The sequence below is a fragment of the Schistocerca nitens genome, chromosome 6, assembly GCF_023898315.1.
Source record: "Schistocerca nitens isolate TAMUIC-IGC-003100 chromosome 6, iqSchNite1.1, whole genome shotgun sequence".
Taxonomy (NCBI): Eukaryota; Metazoa; Arthropoda; class Insecta; order Orthoptera; family Acrididae; genus Schistocerca; species Schistocerca nitens.
Window position 1 is genome coordinate 409,193,406 of NC_064619.1, and position 14,277 is coordinate 409,207,682.

At 41.9% G+C, this 14,277-nt stretch overlaps 1 protein-coding gene across 1 annotated transcript in view; it reads right to left on the reverse strand.

Moving 5' to 3' along the window:
• Window positions 1-14,277, reverse strand: part of LOC126263379 (uncharacterized) — a 90,521-nt gene that overhangs the window by 42,075 nt on the left and 34,169 nt on the right. The window lies entirely within an intron of this gene.

Genomic DNA, 14,277 nt, shown 5'->3' on the forward strand with positions numbered 1-14,277 from the left:
GTCCACTCAAAAATGGTTCAAATGGTCATCAGCGCCCTAGAACTTAGAACTACTTAAACCTAACTAAGCTAAGGACATCACACGCATCCATGCCCGAGGCAGGATTCGAACCTGCGACCTTAGCCGTCGCGCGGTTCCCGACTGAGCCCCTACAACCGCTTGGCCACCGCGTCCGGCAAGTGGTCCCCCTAATGCCGTAATGTTACTGTCGTTCTAGTGGTGGGATTGAATGGTGTGTATGACAAACGGGCAGCCGAGAATGCAGTCATGGTCCAGCAGGGGGAATTTCCTTGTTTTAACATTTTAGAATAGGAGGCGTCGTCGGAAAGTAAAGGAAATTTTTTAATTTCGCTGGCTTCATACATCCGATTTTCAAAATTCTTTTATCTCGTTGGTACGCTTGCTCCTGACGTACGTTTGCTTTTTCAGCTGCTTTTAATATTTAGTATATTGTTGACTGTGGAAAGGGACGTAAGTCATCAAAAGATACCAACAAATTGCAAAACAATTTAGAAAATATATCTGAATGGTGCGAAAATTAGCAATTGACCTTAAATAACGAAAAGTGTGAGGTCATTCACACTAGTGCTGAACTTGGGTTACACGATAATTCAGTCAAATCTAAACGCTGTAAATTCAAGTATATAGCTAGGAACTACAATTACAAACAGCTTAAATTCGAAGGAACACGCAGAAAATATTGTGGGCAAGACTAACCAAAGGTTGGGTTTTATTGGCAAGACACTTACAAAAAAATGGTTCAAATGGCTCTGAGCACTATGGGACTTAACTTCTGAGGTCATCAGTCCCCTAGAACTTAGAACTACTTAAACCTAACTAACCTAAGGACATCACACACATCCATGCCCGAGACAGGATTAGAACCTGCGACCGCAGCGGTCTCGCGGTGTCAGACTGTAGCGCCTAGAGCCGCACGACCACTCCGGCCAGCAAGACACTTACAAAATGAACCAGATCTACAAACGAGACTGCCTACACTACCCTTGTCCGTCCTCTTTTAGAATACTGTTGCGCGGTTTGAGATACTTACCAGATAGGATTGACGGATTACATCGAGGAACTTCAAAGAAGGGCAGCACGTTTTGTATTACCGCGAAATAGGGGAGAAAGTGTCACTGAAATTATACATGATTTGAGGTGACGTCATTAAAACAAAGGCGCTTTTCGTTGCGGAGGAATTCCTCACGAATTTCAATCACCAACTTTCTCCTCCGAATGCGAAAATATTTTGTTGATGCCGACCTACAAAGGGACAAACGATCATCGTAATAAAATAACGTAAATCAGAGCTCGCACGGAAAAATCAGAACTCGCACGGAAAGATATAGGTGTTCGTTTTTCCGCTCGCTGTACGAGACAGGAATAATACAGAATTATTGCGAAGGTCGTTCGATGAACCCTCTGCCAGGCACTTCAATGCGTTTTGCAGAATATCCATGTAAATGTAGATGTACGTGTTTTCGAGTGCTCGGCGAATTTTTACTTTCGGAAAAGACAGATCAAAGGATTTCCATAAAATTTTGCTTCAAAAATGGAATAAGGTGCAGCACCGCATTCGTAATGTTGACTGCGCCTTTCGCAAGATCTACTACGATTAAGATAAGAGTTTACGAGTAGTATAAACCTTTCAAAGACGGTCGAGAAGACGTTGAAGACGACGACGACGCCTCAGCACATCAATATTACTGACGACAATGTGGGAGAAGTACAGAAAAATGGTTTTTGAAAATCGCCAAATCAGCACAGAGGTTGCTTATGATGTCGTCATATCCTCTCGCTCATGTCGAGCAATTTTTTCGGACGTTTTAGGCATGAAACATGTAACAGCAATTGTTGAATTTAGACCAAAAACGGCGTCGCGTAGACATAGCTCATGAATTACTGAATGAAGTCGACAACGATCCAGAACTTAGAAGAAGGTGACTAAACATAGCATGACTTCGAAACCAAGGCCCAGCCGTCCCAATGGAAATTGCCTGAGGATCCAAAATCGACAAAAAAATTCGACAAGTTCGATCACATCTGAGACCTCCAAAAATATTCGACAAGTTCGATCACATCTGAAGGTTTTTCTCACTGTTTTCTTCGATTACAATCGAATAGTGCGGAATGAGTTCCTGCCTTATGATCGTATGGTAAAAAATGAATACTAGCTGGAAGTTATCTGCGTGAAGCAGTCCGATGTTTTGACCAAAATTGTGGCAAAAAAAACTCGTGGAAATTTTATCACAATAATGCTTCCGCTCACGCCTCAGTATTTATTAGTGACATGGTCTCCTGCGACTTCCATTCCCGAGGCTGGAGAGAACCATGACAAGAAGTCGTTTTGCCACCACTGATGAGATAAAAAAAGAATCGCTGAAGGAGCTGAACACCATAATGAAAAGTGAATTCCACAAGTGCTTCCAAGAAAGGAAAAAGTGTTGGCACAGGAGTGTTATTTCTGAAGAGGATTACTTTTGAAAGGGAGAAAGTTTTTGATGATGAATAAATAAAGATTAATCCAGAAAACGAAAAATTCCTGTTTTTTTTTATTTTTATAACACCTCGTACGTTAATAAACAGGCGGGGATACTCGTGGGCAACGCTGTCACCGACGAGCAGGGGATTGAATTCCTGGCCACTGAAGGCGTATAACCGACGGCCGGTCGAGGTTGCTGCTGCTCCCTACAACGAAGAGGTTAAAATCATGGAGGTATAACAAGGGGAGGCAACTGTTTTCAATAGCAATTTTTATAGTGCTTTCGTGAATAACACAGTGTCAGGAAGGCATTTTCAGACATTTCTCCGGTATATATATATAATACGACACATTTGGCCTAGTTTTAAATAAACAGTACGAATATATGATGTGACAAGGCTGCTTCCGTAATGAAGCGTTCTCCCGAAATTAATATTCGAACTATGTCCTCTTCCAGAAGGTACTGGTAACACATTTTGCTATGTGTTGTCACTTGGCTCATGGAAAGTCTAGAGTCAAATGACAGAAATGAAACCACTACAATGAAAGTAAACAGTCCAACCAAAATTCATGTACGGTACGTAAATGGATTAACTAAAACCTGTGAAGGAGGAAGCGTTGCCTTTCGTAGAATACAGAAGAACTGTAGCATCATAAAGAAGATTGCTTCAGATTACTGAACAGGATCCCTCTTTCGCCTTCATACGAGCGAGCACTTAACCGACAGCTCCCCAGCGGGCGCCTGGCCCTACCAGGTAGGTAAATACACATGACGGCTAGCCATGTCACAACGGTGACTCAACGAAACTTATCGGCCCTGCGCTCTCTGCGACTTCGCAATCTATGTGCAACTTGCAAGTGGGCACAGTCGACTGCGTCAAAGGCACCGAGCACGTGGTTGTGTCATTAAGCGAGGTACTATCGGCAACTTCAGCCAAGCGATGCCAAGTTTATTCGTCCTCTCTCTCGCGCGCAACGCAGCCGAGTAAAGAACACGCGGATTGGCCATACGCCTGCAGTCTAGTTTCACATCCCACTGACGACGAGGTCGAACTGGACGAAGCCCAAATTCAGATTGGCCCTTTCAAAGGAACCATCTCAGTTTTCGACTTACGATATTTAGATAGATCACGGAAAACGAAACTGGATTGGCAGATGAGATTTGAACCGACGTCTTCCTAAGTATGTCTCTTAGCAAGGCGCGACAATTTTAACTTGAAGTTCCGTGGTGCTCGTGGAGAAATACTGAGCCTGCGAATACGATTTCTCTGCTATGACCTATGACACCGTCAATTTGGCGGATATGCAACAGGTGTAAAATAGGAACTATAACAAGAATTACGTCTCGTTTCTTGGGTCCACCAACTCATAACCAAACTGTTGCCTGATCTACATTTTGAATAACGCTACAAATCAGTTAGTCACAACTATTATGATTTTGTCTTCACATTCATTGTATAATCCGATTCACAAACGAATTCCCAGTTTCCAACCTAACAGAGACTTTGGGTTGCAGTATACGCATTAGTCTCTCAACACAAAGCACCCTAGAAAATAATATACAAAGTATTTTGTCCTCTCTCTCTCTCCCCGTATGTATGACGTCACTCGCCACATCATTACATCACGGGTCAATGGCGACGTCCGGTAGCGGCAGGCTCAAGCCATCCGCTCAGCTTTCCGAGCAAGATGGGAACGCGAAGGAGACGGAGTGAGAATGGAGATAATTCCCAGAATGAATTTTCACTCTGCAGCTAGAGATGGGGCTCGAACATGGGGCTTCTGCCTTCAACAGCAAATGCTCTACCGTCTCTCGATCAGACCTCCGCCAAGAGGAAGTACAGCTGTTAAGTCTGGTCGAGACACATGCGTGGAAAAGCCCACACGGTAGAGCATTTTCTCGCGAAGTCAAGGGCTCCACGTCCGAGTCCCTATCTGGCGCACGATCTTATAATCTGCCGGCAAGTTTCGTGGTTATTATTCTCTGTGGCAACACGCTTCGATGATGAGCACAACAACTGACTCCATGCTACGATAAATGCTTGAGTAACGGTGAAACTGTACATGAAAGTATTTTGATGGGACTGAAATGCGTATAATGCAAAAATGCCTTCCAAAAGCTCCCTTTGTGTTTACTATACGAACAAAGTACGTAGCAAAACATAAACGCTACGGGGTCTGCCATTATCGTGCACCATTTCGAAAGAATATCACATCATATCATGTAACAGCCTCATCCTCGATAGAAATCTAAGCACTTATGTGTACTGTTGTGACAATCACTACAGCACCATATTTTTATTCATTTCTTCTTTAATTCTCTCTTATACACGTTACCTCTGCTAAAACTAGTAATCTGTTTTTTCCCACTTTCTACACGTCTGACAATGTCCATTTGATATGAGAGCGATCATAAGTTAAAAACTGAAAGCGTACTTCTCTGATGCTATGAGGACTATACGATGCTGACCAAACGCCATGTCATTCTTTGTCGAAGGGCGTCATTTGGATGTGGCCAGCACATCTCTGTCTTCAAGTTAGTGTTGGCTTTCCAACCTCTGGAGCCGAAACTTCTGGTCCTCGTAGCTCCTCTGTTGACCCTACGAGGCCGAGCGCATCCCGTTACTCTTTAATAAGCACCTTATCAAAATTGCAGTTCTACAGTTTCGCGTTTCTCCGGTACTTGTTTCGCCTCTGAATGTTTTAGTTGGACCACTTTTTTCGCTTTGTGATAGATGGCGCAGAAATAGTCACAAACGTATAAGTACGTAGTATCACGTAACATTCCGCCAGTGCGGACGATATTTGCTTCGTGATACATTATCCGTGTTAAAATGGACCGTTTACCAATTGCAGAAAAGGTCGGTATCGTGTTGATGTATGGCTATTGTGATCAAAATGCCCAACGGGCGTGTGCTATGTATGCTGCTCGGTATCCTGGACATCATCCAAGTGTCCAGATCGTTCGCCGGATAGTTAGGTTATTTAAGGAAAGAGGAAGTGTTCAAAAAAATGGTTCAAATGGCTCTGAGCACTATGCGACTTTACTTCTGAGGTCGCCTAGAACTTTCAACTAATTAAACCTCACCAACCTAAGGACATCCCACACATCCATGCCCGAGGTAGGATTCGAACCTGCGACCGTAACGGTCGCTCGGTTCCAGACTGTAGCGCCTAGAACCGCACGGCCACTCCGAAAGTGTTCAGCCACATGTGAAACGTCAACCACGACATGCAACAAATGATGATGCCCTAGTAGGTGTTCTAGCTGTTGTCGCGGCTAATCCGCACATCAGTAGCAGACAAATTGCACGAGAATCGGGAATCTGAAAAACGTCGGTTTTGAGAATGCTACACCAACATCGATTGCACCCGTACCATATATCTATGCACCAGGAATTGCATGGCGACGACTTTGAACGTCGTGTGCAGTTCTGCCACTGGGAACAAGAGAAATTAGGGGACGATGACAGACTTTTTGCACGCGTTCTATTTTGCGACGAAGTGTCATTCACCAACAGCGGTAACGTAAACCGGCATAATATGCACTATTGGGCAACGTAAAATCCACGATGGCTGCGACAAGTGGAACATCAGCGACATTGGCGGGTTAATGTATGGTGCGGCGCTATGGGAGGAAGGATAATTGGCCCCCATTTTGTCGATGGCAATCTGGATGATGCAATGTATGCTGATTTCCTACTTAATGTTCTACCGATGTTACTACAAGATGTTTCACTGCATGACAGAATGGCGATATACTTCCAACTTGATGGATGTCCGGCACATAGCTCGCGTGCTGTTGAAGCGGTATTGAATAGCATATTTCATGACAGATGGATTGGTCGTCGAAGCACCATACCGTGGCCCGCACGTTCACTGGGTCTGACGTCCCCGGATTTCTTTCTGTAGGGAAAGTTGAAGGATATTTGCTATCGTGATCCACCGACAGCACCTGACAACATGCGTCAGCGCATTGCCAATGCATGTGCGAACATTACGGAAGGCGAACTACTCGCTGTTGAGAGGAATGTTTTACACGTTTTTCCAAATGCATTGAGGTTGACGGACATCATTTTGAGCATTTATTGCAATAATGTGGTATTACAGGTAATCACGCTGTAACAGCATGCGTTCTCAGGAATGATAAGTTCACAAAGGTACATGTATAACATTGGAACAACCGAAATAAAATGTTCAAACGTACCTACGTTCTGTATTTTAATTTAAAAAGCCTACATGTTACCAACTGTTCGTCTAAACTTGTGAGCCACATGTTTGTGACTATAAAAGCGCCATCTGTCACAAAGCGAAAAAAGTGGTCCAACTAAAACATTCAGATTTCTTTACGTACTACACGAATATGTAATAAAAAATGGGGGTGTCTATTTAAGAAAAGGCAGTTGATATCCGTTTGACCTATGGCAGCGCCATCTAGCGGGCCAACCATAGCGCCATCTGGTTTCCCCCTTCAAGCAAGACAAGTTTCGTTCTTTGTAGTTTTTTCGTTTGGCGCTTATTTCATGAGATATTTGGCGCGGTCACGATCGATGGACCACCCTGTATAATACGTCAATTTTGATAGGGTCCAAATAAACCCAATACGAGATATGACCAAAAAGTTACGGAAATTTTTGTTTTCTCATAATATCTTCATTTGTTCATGAACATGAACTTTGTCCCCTTCAAAGCGAACATCAACTTTGTCCCCTTCAAAGCAATCCCCTTCAGATATAATACACTTGTGCCAGCGCTTTTTGCAGAATTGCAGGCACTTCTGGAACTCACTTTCGTTATGATCTTGAGCTCCTTCAGCGATTCTGCTTTTGCCTTAACAATGGTTGTAAAATGACGTCCTTTCATGGTCCTCCTCGCCTCTGGAATAGAAAGAAGTCGCAGCGGGCCATGTCCGGGGAATAAGGCGGTTGAGACGACATAAAGGTTTTGCTTTATGCCAAAAAATTAGAACAAGCATTGAGGTGTGAGCGGGGCCATTATCATGATACAATTTCCACGACTGGTTTTTACACACTTCTGGTGGTTTTCGTCGGGTTGCTTCACGCAAACGGCGCTTAACTTCTAGGTAGTATTTCTTACTGACCGTAAGACCATAAGCCAATAACTCATGATACGCTATCCCATTGTAATGGGAAGAACCTTCACATGTGATCGAACTTGTCAAAGTTTATTCAGTCTTGGCTTTTCAGGTAGTTTCTACTGAGACGACTGGACCTTGGTTTCAATGTCATATCCTTATGTACATGATTCGTCAGCTGCTGTAACCTTCTTGAGAAGTTCTAGACCGTTGTCGACATTACTCAGCAATTCCTGAGAGACCCTTACGCGACATCCTTTTTAGTCAAAATTCCAACCACTTCGGAACAAACTTTACTGCTACGCGTTTCATGCCCAAGACTTCCGGGGGGGGGGGGGGGAGGCGGCGGTATGCTTTATATGAGCCAATCATAAGCAATCTCTCTCTGATGGTGATTCGGTGATTTTCCAGACCCATTTTCTTTACTTTTTCCACACTGTCGTCAGTAATTTATGTGCTATGGTGTCCCGGGCGGCCGTTGTCTTCGTCTTCTCCACCGTCTTTGAAACATTTATACCACTCGTAAGCTCCTGTCTTTCTCGCAGCAAATTCACGAAAACCCACAGTCAACACTTCGAGGGCTGTACTGCACTTTATTCCATTTTCCAATCAAAATTTGATGCAAATTGTTTGATTTATCTTTTCCGTAAAAATTCGTCGAACTCTCGAAAACTCGTATAACGGTTTCGACGGTCAACAATAAACTAAATATTCCAAACAGCTGAAAATATAAATAAACATCAGGAACAAGTGTACCAACATTACTTATTTAATCACACATCGTATGTTTCGCAAGTACTACTTCAAAACTGTTCATATGCCGATGGTATCATACTGAAGTGTTATGTAATCAGTCTAATACTGATCTAATGTCTATTACTCACAATCGAAAATGTGCGATGTGGAAACATAAAAGTAGGATTTTAACAGGCTATAAATGTAACGAAGAACTGTATTTTTGCTTTGCTGCATTCGCTTGAAACACTTGTAAGTTCTGATACGACTCCTCATGGTCCATCGGGATGGCTGGACATGATCAGCTGTTGAATCTGTTCTGCATTATGAAACGAAAAAGGCGCCTAGTAATTCTACTAAAACCTTCGGTTTGCTTTAATAGTTTTAAAAAAGATTTACAAATTTTTGTTCAGTTACGAAAATCGCAAAAAGTGCAATTCGCACTGTAACGAATATTTTGTTTTACCGACGAGGAACTCACTATCCTTTTGGGAGCTGATTTCATAGGACAAGCTAACAATTTGAATGTTGTGATTAAGTTCTAGCAATTCATTGGTTTTTCGACTGCTAAAGCTACGAAAGATTCAATATATCGTAAAAGTACCTTGATATCTCCTGTGAAGGAATCAAAGTACCTAGAACTTTTCTCGCTGGAGATGATTTCTTAGGATTGACGTTTTTCGTATCGATGTTTAAAGAATTAATACGCCCCAAGTCATCTGAACGACAGAACACTGAGAACGAACAACGTAACACTGACAACCACTGTGTAATGAACACAGGCATGGACAGCAGTTAAAGCAACTCATAGCTATCTAAATGTGGTCTGATCTAAATATAGCAGTGTACCTTATGTTACCAATTGCGGTAAAGAACCCTGTAGAGACGTGTGAAACAATATAGGGCAATTCAAATTAATATAGTGATTTAAGACGGTAATAATTATATAGTGCATAGCGATATATAGATAAGAATTACAGACAAGGTAGAAGAAAGTTCAAGATTTCGATCATTTCGCAAGTGCCGTGAATCGAAAGCAGTATCGGGATCCGAAAATTTTAAAATCAACAGTTTCTAAACCGTTGGAATACTCACACTCGACATAACGACGCTGCCTTCTGCTCTTGTCCACCTGTCAAGCATGGATTGGTTACGTGAAAGACCCAGCTTTGTGATTCCTTTACCGAAAACAATTCCACAACTCAAAAAGCGCATTTCTAATGCGTTCGCTTCCATTGACTTCGCATATAATTACGAATACATTACGTGTAGTGAATTAACGCTTAGATGTTGCGTGTGTGACCTAGGGGTGTGAGTCGTAGAACACCTATTAAGTACGTAAAACAAAGCGAACATGCTTCTATATCTTATGGATGTATTGCTATGCATTAAGTAGTTATAGCCGTTCGAAACTGCTATTTTCATTTTGAACTACCCTGTAAAATAAAATGAAGGCAAACCATCATGGATGAGACTTTATTGCGAGATGACTATGACGTCGGTGAATACTTTTAAAAACGGACGTAATAATCGGAAGGATAACATCAACTTTTTTCGAATCCATTAACTTAAAACCGATGTGAAATAACGGTTAGAAACTCCGAACATTCCATGTCAAAAGCCAGAAGCCGCTGGCACCGTGGCCGTTCTATCGCATGAGATTCCACTCCGGTAATATTCGACTATGAATGGTTCGAGTTATGGACGCCAGATGTTGGCAAATTCCTTTCCGATAACACTCTGGAACGCACGACATGGAACAGGAGTTGCACGAGACTTAATGCTCCGGCAGAATTTCTGGTATGTGGCGTAATAGATAGGCGCGTGGAAGCTTATGAGGTGCTATGCTGAATGTCTACGTACCTCCCGCGCGCATCCCACCCCCTCCCACAAACACACACACACACACACACACACACACACACACAGAGAGAGAGAGAGAGAGAGAGAGAGAGAGCACGCGGAGAAGGGGCGGGCCATGCGTGCTTTTCTCAGTACCAGTGTTCACGTTCAGTTGGTTCTTTAACTTGTGTTCAGTGGAGGAGGTTATAAGAGAGGCTCTGAATTAAGTACAGGAACATCATTTCGTGTGTAAAACAGTCGCCTGACTACTTCATCATTACTCTCCTGCAAGCGCTTCATATAATTGCACACGCATCAGTTGCGTTTTGAATTTCAATTTCGTTTCGGCAGAACCATATTCATTCAGATTCTTCCATCTACTTTATACCACTGACGCCACACTAACAGTGAATTCCTTTGAAACGAGCGCGCTTTTCATTCCTCTACAGGAAAACCTTCGTCTTGCGACAAATGATCAGAGACGCCCTTCCAAATGGTTCAAATGGCTCTGAGCACTATGGGACTCAACATCTGAGGTCATCAGTTCCCTAGAACTTAGAACTACTTAAACCTAACTAACCTAAGGACATCACACACATCCATGCCCGAGGTAGGATTCGAACCTGAGACCGTCGCGGTCGCGCGGTTCCAGACTCAAGCGCCTAGAACCTCTCGGCCACACCGGCCGGCGACGCCCTTCCAGAATGAATTCGGTAAGCAACGGAGTGTACGCTGTAATGAAATTTCCTGTCAGATTAAATTGGGAGGAAAGAAGAGAGGAAGATAAGGGTTTAATTTCCAGTCCATGACGAGGTCATTAAAGACGGATCACAAACATCAACGCATAATTAGAAATAGTAAGAATTATTTTAAGAAAGAAGTTAGTAGTGTCCCATAGTTATGACAATTCTACCCCACCCCACCCGAACATCAGAACATAGTAGTAACCACTGTGGCTTATTGGTAGTTACACACAGTTCGACACAAACGCTGGGCATACTACTTGTTGGTGCAATGTCTCTGGCGTTAGTCTTCTTTATAAATTATTCCAACATCTCCATAACATTCATTAGTAAAAATGGGAAAATTTATTTGTGCTGCATTCAATTTAGCATATTTATAATCCACTGCACTTTTCCTCCGAAGAACTTTCAGTACTTCAGCTAAGTTCTGGAGACATTATCACAATTGGGAGAAATTGACCCAATCGGGGACTACAGCAACGTTATCTGCCTTAAGGACTGCTATATTTATGAGATTTTCTTTCCTTCTACTTTTTAAGTTATCTGTTCACCATGCGGGCGGGGTTGCTTGAATTCACAAACCATCCACTAAGTATAACATGTCCTCTATCTATTTGAAAAGTTAATGTACAGTCAACATTATTCAGCAGATGTTAACTAGCGTAGGTGCAAATTTTAACCACCTTAAGCAATACGTCTATCAGACACTTCAAACGTTTAAATGCTTACGACCATCTTAAATTTACCTGAGATATTTGTAGAAGCAAAAATTCTGAAGACTCAAAATATGTATCACCTGTATTCTTTTTTGTTTAAATTAAGTCGTTTCGCAGTGTTAGCCTAGAAGCGAAGTAGCAAAGGCATCCAATATTCTCTAGCATGCCCTCCATCGCTTTCGCGCGAGCGGAAATAGGTGTTATGGAGGAGTCGTAAATGAAAATGAGGCCCTGGTTGTAAGCAAGGCACGTCCTGCGACTACGGGCCTTGCTGGCTTGCAGAATGCGCTTCTAAAATAAATCGACGGCAAAGGAAGAACGCAGAAACAAGAGAAAAACTGTAAGTACGTCAGGAGAATATGTATACCCCGCTTACGCGCCACCTAGAAGTACAAAGTTTCTTTCAGATAACTTAATACCACAAATACTGCAGCACGCTGTTCGCAATAGAACGAGCCACTGACTGCCAACTTGATACAATGGATAACAGTTCTGAAATTTAGAAACACCCAGACGCACACTGATCCGGAGAGAACCGTATCAGATTGTTATACTTTTGTCACTAAAAGAGATAACTGCAATGGTCAATGGTTAGTTTATTGCTTCCTTGTTTAACAGGTTTACGACGAAAGGCCCTACTCTCAAATATGAAAAAAGTTCATGTTTCAACTCTTTACTGCTAATACTGTAAACTTTACATCATATGTGTAATCTAGAGGTTTTGCGACTTGTAATAACAGCAGAATAAAAGTTACGTTATATGTAAACTCTCTCGCGCTCCAGAAATAAGAGACTCTTTGGTGTATAGTGGACAGAGAAAAGAGAATATACAGTGCATCGTACAAGCAAACTGTTAGCAACGAGGATCAGAAAGAACAACAACGAGAAGTATACAGAAATAGTTTTGCGGTTATCAATTTTGTTCAAATGGTTCAAATGGCTCTGAGCACTATGGGACTCAACTGCTGAGGTCATTAGTCCCCTAGAACTTAGAACTAGTTAAACCTAACTAACCTAAGGACATCACAAACATCCATGCCCGAGGCAGGATTCGAACCTGCGACCGCAGCGGTCTTGCGGTTCCAGACTGCAGCGCCTTTAACCGCACGGCCACTTCGGCCGGCATCAATTTTGTGTCATGTAAGTAACTAATAATCGGATAGGCTTAAACTCGTAGGACTTAAAGATAAAGCAACATTTCCAGTGTCACGGGTAAACATTATACATTAACGATTCATTTAAGAGCAATTTTTTGATTGAATGGAGAATATGGGAGACATAAAACGAAAAATAATTCAGCGTTGCCCACTTAAATTTCGTTGGTTTGATTATTGGAAACAAGCTTTTAATATATCATGTGTTACATTCTATTATTTTCTTTGATTATGTGAAAGCTGAAGAGACAGGCAAGTGCATTCCAGTTGTTAAGAATACGGAGTGAAATATCACTCACTCACACAAACTCACTTTCTTCTGCTCAGGACATCACTTAGGAAAAATATATCAAGGAAGCGGTTGTCGCGATTACAGAAAAAAGTAACGAAGAAAGCAATTTAAAGCCGTCTCGCAGGACTTCCTTAAATTGAATCAAAACTGAACTGTAGTATTCAAATTAACATTGGTTTCCTTTTTTATATTAACATTGCCTAATACCTAAAAAAGATTAAACGCCACTAATTCGTAGAAGAAAAACTATAGTTAGTGCTTACATTGTCTGCGTGTTTTAAAACAAGTTTTGAGCATGATGTATAGTAACTTTAATTATGGTACTGCGTTGTTTAAATGCAGGGACTACACTTATTGACAATATGTGGAGGCATCATTCTGTTTCAAGAACGAAGATTCGATCTCTCTTTTACGTGTTCGAGTACTGCGATGATCTTGGCCTGATTCAGACTAGGTCGATATAAAGAACGATGCGAAAAGCCATAGGCTTGTCTGATTGGTAAAGAAATTTTGAACGTAACTAGCAGGCAAACGTACACAGTGCGCGAGAACCCGTTTAGCAACTCAACGAAACAAGATGGATATACGAAAACCAAGAATCGGCTGTCGGCGCAGAAACCACGAGTATTCAGCTGTCCACCAAATATTGACAACGCATGTAATAGCCCACAGAAACTGTAGCACAATTATTCATATATACCACGCTCAATTTGAGAGAGCAGTGAAATTACACGTACGTTAACTCTCAATGATGTAATGTACTATTCCCTCATGATGGAGAAATTTTTATCACTGAGGATTAACAAAAACGTTATCTAACGTGCTTGCACCTGATGAAGTCACAGACTTCCAAGTGTGCTGATCTTAATAAATAAAATATAACTTGAAGTTACTGACTCTAAAGTTCCCCTCTGGGGAGGCACCAGCAATGCAAAAATATGACTTATCATATTTATTAATACATATTGACTAAACAGACACGTTTTTTTTAAGAGCACGCTGTTTAGTAGTGGTGCTCGTTTAATTATAAGTACAGCACACCTGCAAAATTTGGCATATTATTTTATACATTGATCATCGTAGCTCCTTCAATACAACAATATTAGAGAAGGTTCTTGTTGAATTTGTGGCCTGATCACAGCTTTATTCTCGTAGACGTCATTGTCTCCAAGCCAATGATCACGTCACCCTGCTTTAATGCTGTTCGCGCATAAATTT